General features: G+C 51.5%; 1 long non-coding RNA gene across 1 annotated transcript in view; it reads right to left on the bottom strand.

The window, feature by feature from the left end:
• LOC105712367 (uncharacterized) overlaps positions 1-6,445 on the bottom strand; it is a 29,650-nt gene extending 23,205 nt beyond the window's left edge. The window contains exon 1 of the long non-coding RNA XR_002478316.2: positions 5,759-6,445. This is a non-coding gene — a long non-coding RNA (uncharacterized LOC105712367). The remainder of the gene's footprint in view (positions 1-5,758) is intronic.
• Between the last annotated feature and the right edge of the window lie 264 nt (positions 6,446-6,709).

The following is a 6,709-nucleotide window of genomic DNA, read 5'->3' on the forward strand; positions in this document are numbered from 1 at the left end:
AGAGAGGAATGGAGCCGATGAGGAGGCCCCGACACTAGGGAGGACGCAGGGCTGCACAAAGCTGTCTGTCCATTTCCCCACCCTGAGGCAGGGTCGCCCTGAATGAGCACCCACTTTTAGGGACACTGGAGGTGGGACATCCATTGTCACTCCTGTGTTGACATCACACGCTAGAAGAGAGTCCTGTTTCCTCTCTCTGAATCCCTGACGCTGCAAGGAAGCTATTTCCTCGAACTCTTGGGAAGAAGGGGAACTCCTGGCCGTCCGCATTTGTTTAACAGCCCTTGCTGTCGTCAAGAGCGATGCCCCCACGGACCCCGGCTCTGCTGCAAATCAGGTGATTTAACTTTAAGTCATCTGGGTGACTTCTCAGAAGCCACAGAGGCTCACCAGGGCCTGTCACCATGGAAAGTCGACCGAGTGTGAGGTGCGTGGAGACCCAGCCTCGGCCACCAGGGAGAACAAACTCAGGAGAAGGAAAGGGAGTGACCAGGAGGGAGAAAAACGCCATAGAACAGTGGCTCTGCAACCTGAGCGCCACAAAATCCTCTGGGGCTTGTGAGAACACAGATGTCGGGGCCCCTTCCCAGCATTTCTGATTCAGGAGGGCCGGGCAGGGCCTCAGAGTCTGCAGTTCCAATGAGTCCAGGGTGGTGCTGAGGCTGCTGATCTGGGATTGGATAAGGATGCCCTGCGCTGGACGTTTCTGAAGGGACTTACTCACCCTCCACTGCCTCAGGACCAGCCTCGGTGCCCACCCTCCTCCACCCCCACCTTTGTGCCCACAGTGGGGCTGAGTCCTCCCCACTCCCACCAGCCACCCCATCTCGCTGCTGCTGCTGCTGCTGCTGGCTCTGCTCCTCAGACAGTCCTGGATAGCTCCCTGTTCTGCTCCGCGTCTGAACGCTGCGCAGGGCTTCACCCTTGTCAGGGGCCCTGACCTCCATCACTTGCCCGTTACCTGCCCCTGATAAAGCCCCCACCTGCAACCCGACTGACAGACTCAGGGCTCCTCTTCCCTGCCTGTGATGTGCTTCCTTCCCAGCCTGACCTCCCACCTGCAAAACCCTCCCATCCAAGGACAACCAGCTGTACATCCTCCAAGGACTCTCCTCCTTAAGGCTTTCCAACTTCCAAGCATAAAAAATACCTCTTTCTTCCCTAGTGCCTACAGAGCAGTCACTGCTCCTCAACTATGACTTCTTATGAGTAACACTGAAAACACAGATTCCTGTCTCTACCAAAAAACTTTAAAAATTAAGAATTAGCTGGGTATGGTGGCCTGTGTGTATAGTCCTGGCTACTCTGGAGGCTGAGGCAGGGGGATCACTTGAGTCCAGGAGTTGAAGGCTGAAGAGACGGTGCTACTGCAGACAGAAATCCTGTCACTAAAACAAATAAATACGTAAAATAAAATAAAAATAGGTAGATAGATGATAGATAGAAATGAAGAGATGATTTAGAGATATATGTCACACTTGTTACTGAGCGTATACTTTTGCAAACTAATCCCTACACACGCTGCCTCACCTCTCAAATCCCAGATCTGGACTACATCCCAGGCAGGAGCTCCAATCAACTCCGAATCACTCATCTATGTTGTATTATAGGAATTGTTTATACATATATAAACATAAATATATACTTATGGCCACTATTTATGTGTACATATGTTTAGGGTAGGCAGACTGATACCCTTCCAGCCCCTGGCAAAATACGGCAAGATAGGGCCATCTCCTAATCCCTGGAACCCATGAATATGTTACTTTACATGGCAAAAGGGACTTTGCAGATGTGATCGTGGTTGAGATGGAGAAATTCTTCTGGACTATCCAGGTGAGCCCAGTTGAATCACACGAGCCCTCAAAGTAGGGATCCTTCCCCAGATGTGGGCACGGAGCCATGTAAGCACGGAAGGGTCAGAGATAGAGGAGGGGCCACCAGCCCAGGGCAGGAAGAAGCCGGGAAGCTCAGGAGAACAGAAACTCCGGAAAGGAGAGCAGCACCACCACCTCCACGTTAGACCCGGGAGGCCTAGGTCAGACGGCTGGCTCAGGAGCGCCAGATAGTAAGCGTGCATTGTTTTAAGCCACTGTGTTTGTGATAAGTTGTTAGAGCAGCAGCAGAACTAATACAGCGTGTGTGTGTGTGTGTGTCTGCATACACACATGTGCGCTTGTATCCCTGCTATGCCAGAGTTCTTGAAGACAAGATGCGTGCTGAATTCACCTTTGCATCCCTTCTGGAACCCAGAAGGAACCATCACAGTGTGGACACATGAGTGTAACTCCACCCATATATTAGCAATTCTTAAGTGTCACAGAATGTACATTGGCCGGGGCTGACATACGTTTCTAAGCCAGGAAAAATAGTAATGAGGTGCCAAGAGGAAATCGGTTGCCCTGGGGGTTGCCAAAATCTCTCAACTCAGAAGCTTTCTCAGGGACGTCATAGCCCAAATCAGGCCACAGGGAGCTGCGTCTCTGGCCTGTAATTATTTCCTTTGATAATGATGGCGCAAACTCACTCTGCTTCCAGGTAGAACCCTGGAGCCTTTGCGCCCCCTTCCACAGCCTCCACCTCCCACTGACTCACCCCAGAGGCCGAGCAGCGGCTACAAGAGCCAAGTCACAGTATGAGGCATCGGGAGACCCCAGGCCAGGCCCTGCCTCCAGCCCCTCACCCCTCTCCTTGCTGAAATTGGAAGCCAGCTAAGTCCAGGTAGGTGGTTGGAGGGATGGAGAAGGCCCAGGCAGGTGATGGGTGCCAGATGCAGGAGAAGAGACCAAAGGCAGGGAGGAGAGGGTGTTCCCAGGACGGAGATGCCCTCGCCGGTGGCCAGGATGCTGGCTCTCTGCTGAGCCTAACAAGCCTGGTCACAGACACCAGTTGGGCCAGGTGTGTGTTAACGTCACGGCTCTAATGACCCTGGCGGCTGCCCGAAATTGACCTCAGGTCTGGGATAAAGAGTCACTGACATGATAAATACCGAAAGCCAAGCAGGTAAGATGAAATGGGAGGGTGGTTTCCCTTAAAGAGTTACTGAAGTGTTGTCTAAGCCCTTGACAACCTTCATCTGATGAGCAAATATTGGTTGCATGGTTGGTATGAGCCAGGTGTGGACGCAAAGGTAAGCAACACATTCCCTGTCTAGGAGGAGGCAGAATCACTCAGATTTCTTGGGAGTAAAATCTGACCCAGCTCATAGTACCTGCTCAATAATCTCAGCTCCTTTATTTACATTATTCAGTTAGATTTGCTCCCCGCTTCCTGCTCCCATCCCTCAGCTTTTTCTTTTAGTTCAAGCAGCTAGTCCTTCCCTTGATACCAGTGCAAATAGCCAAGCCCCTTCCATTCATGTAAGACCCCATCTTCCTCCACCGCTAAAGAGCTCATGGCTTAGTAGAACATTAACGACTTCAGTTGTTTTCGGTTTATTTACATGAGGCCTGGGACTCTACAATTTCCAAAGGATATGGAGTTGCTTTGTGCCCTTTTGCAACTTCATTTCTTTGCAACCCTATACAGAAAAAGGTGACCATCCTTCAAGCAGCCAGTGAGGTGGTTGATAAATACCCAAGTTCTAATACAGAGAATTCCCAGGGGAAGAGATAACTTCTGCACCTCCTCACGAGAGTCCAGCGTGCATGGGATCCCAATTTCTGCACATGAGTCTTCCATTTCTAAGTCATTCTAACGGCAGATACTCTGAAAATCTTCTCACTCCCTCACATCGCTCAGAACCTTCTTGTCATCAGATAATGTCTTATAGAGGAGGGAGTCATGTTCTGGGAGCTCTAAGCACAAGAAACATCTGGATCCTTCTTTGAAGCCAGGGTTAAAGGTCAGGGTGATGGTGACTTGAACATTTGGGATGGTCACACCATTTTTCTCCTAGCTTTACATGAAGGAAACAGGTGATACCATGATGTGACTCAGGGCTGCATGTGACACCAGTCTGCATGCTCTGGGGGCATGAAGTACCCTTATTAAAAACAAGCCCTCGAGAGATCAGAACCAATCTTTGGTGACACCAGCATTAAATGCCAGGAGCTTGGCCGTTGGCTGTAGGAATTTTCCAGACAGCAACATCTTACTGAGGAATCGACACTATCGCTGCAGTCCTCTAGCAGCTACTGCTTCAGGCACTGACCAGGGAGACAAGGTCTTGCACCTGCTTGCCCACTCTGTCCTCCCAGCAGCCTGGCCAGGGATATGCGTGTGACATCCTCAGCAGACCCTCAGATGCGATACTGTGTGTGAATCGGCCCATTCCTCAGATGAGGAGACGGAGGCAGCTGGGAAGTGTGTCCTGCTCGGATCACATAGTGAATGAGGGACAGAACTGTGACCACAAAGGCCTCCCGTTCCAGCCCCCTCTGTAAAGCCTTGTCCACGGCATTGAGGCCAACCCTCACACCCGCTGGGTGGCTGTTTCTCTGAGTCTTTCCGTCAGCTTCCTCCACTCTGCAGCCCTGGCCTCCTCCGCTTCCTCCCTCACCCTTATCTCTCCAGCACACGCTCACAAAGAGGAAACGGGCCACAGCAGCGAGCCAAGCTGTCCGTCCAGTCCAGCTCGGAAGGTGGGCCAACGCCAGGCCTGCTCTTGAAGCCCTTCACCACAGAGGCCTTGCCAGCAGCCACCGAGCCTTGAGCAGGAAACGGCGAGGAGGGAGACAGCAGGGTGGGTGCGCTGAGGCCAGGGCCACTGCCCTGCCAGATGCTGGAAGGCACTTGCTTTTATGCTTTCAGACACAGGTCCCTGGAAGAAGGTGTCCCCAGGGGTGTGCATTTCCTAGGGCTGCCATAACAATTACCACAAACTAGGTGTTAATTCTTTTGTTCTTAAAACAACAGACATTTATCCTCTTATAGTCTGGAGGGCAGAAGTCTGGCATCAAAGCGGTAGTGCCGCCACGCTCCCCTGAAGGCTCAGGGAGGAGTCTTCCCCGCCTGTCCCAGCCACCGTCCTTGGCATTCCCTGCCCGTGGCTGCACCACCCGGATCTCTGCGTCCAGCTTCACATGGCCTTCTCCCCGGGCCTCTCTCCTCTTCCTAGAAGGATAGCAGGCATTGGATTTAGGGCCCGCTCTAATTCACTGTGACCTTATCATGACTTAACATCTGCAAAGATCCTACTTCTAAATAAAGTCACATGCTGAGGTTCTGGTTACACATGAATTTGGGGGGACATTTTCAATCCACTTAGCAATGTCCTGTACCCACCTCCTCTGCCAGGCCTCTCCTGAAAATAAGCAGGTGGAGACACCGCCCAGAGGGGCATCAGGACAGCATCTGGCATCATCAGCCTTCCTGGTGACAGGTAGACTCAGGGAGGTGGGGGCTTGGGTCCCAGCTCCCTCCTTCCTGCCCCCATCCCTCAGCTTTTTCTTTTCGTTCAAGCATCTAATCCTTCCTCTGACATCAATGCAAATAGCCAAGACCCTTCCATTCGTAGAAGACCCCGTCTTCCTCCACGACTAAACAACTCTTGGTATAGTAAGAACATAAATGACTTAAATTGCTTTCGGTTTATTTACATGAGGTCTGGCACTCTGAAATTTCACAGGATATGGATGAGGGGACGGGTGGGGAGATGAAAGGACATCAAGTTTGACTCAGTCCATGCTCAGGGAACAACTGCAAAGTTCCCTGGGGTCTACACAGGCTGGAAAAGACACGTTCCCAAAGTTACACAGCCCCCATTCCTCAGATTCAGTCTTGCACCAAATGTCAGGCAACTAGTTTTTCAACTTACAGTTTTCAAATCGATTTCCTCTCAGTTCTATGTGTCTGTACATTGAAAAGCCCTGCAGCTGGGGTCGGAGGTCCTGGCTGGGCTTTATCACACTGGGTGAGTCCATGAGTCCTCAGTCAGAGATTCCGTGGTAATATAGAGAGATGAGGGTAGAAACGTAGCTCGCCGTGGCAACCCCACAATGGGGACCACCGCAGTGAGAGTGCTTCCCAAGCTCCACACACCACCCAGCCCTTCCCGGTCATGCGTGATTCAGTGGGCCGGAAAGACAAGTGGGTGAGAGCAGATCACAGCTCTCCAAGAGCAAGGTTCTCTAGGAAGGAATGATCCAGAGAACACAGTGGGTGTCAGACGACTTGGGAGAAACACTGCTCTGTGTAGTTGAGGAGATTCAAGATTTAGACTTGAAGATCTGAGACAAGTATGAAACGGGGCTTCTGTCTTCCACTGGGTTTATTCAAATAGAGGGTCCCCTGCTTCTCCCAGCCCTTTCTGTGGTTAAAAGACATCACTGGCCATGTACATTCTGTTTCCTCTGTCCTGCTCGCCCCCAGGTTCCAGGGAATCCTTCTGCCCTCCAGCGAGATGACACCTGATTAAAAAAAAATGAATATCGAGTCAGTTCAAGCAGTGTGTATCCACAGCACAGCTAGCTGCCCCAGGGGACTTCTCAACTCACTTTGTACTTGAAACATTTCTTTTTTTAACCTAAACTAAATTTAGGAGCTAGTCAGCAGAATAGAATAACAGGAAAACTTACGCCAAAGCCCTGGCACCTCCCACCCTGTCCCACCCAGCTTCCAGCTTCCTCTTTCCTCAGCCAAGAACCCTGACAGCCTGACCCTGCCAGGAGAAGGTCCTGTAATTCCCAGCAGGTGATGGCCAAGATTCAGAGCCTCACACTGGAGCCCATCCTGCAGAGCTCCTACCACCTAAGGAACAGGGGCCAGA

The sequence above is a fragment of the Aotus nancymaae genome, unplaced genomic scaffold (genome assembly GCF_030222135.1).
Source record: "Aotus nancymaae isolate 86718 unplaced genomic scaffold, 86718_ANA_hifiasm-v0.15.2.pri h1tg000022l_1, whole genome shotgun sequence".
Lineage (NCBI taxonomy): Eukaryota > Metazoa > Chordata > Mammalia > Primates > Aotidae > Aotus > Aotus nancymaae.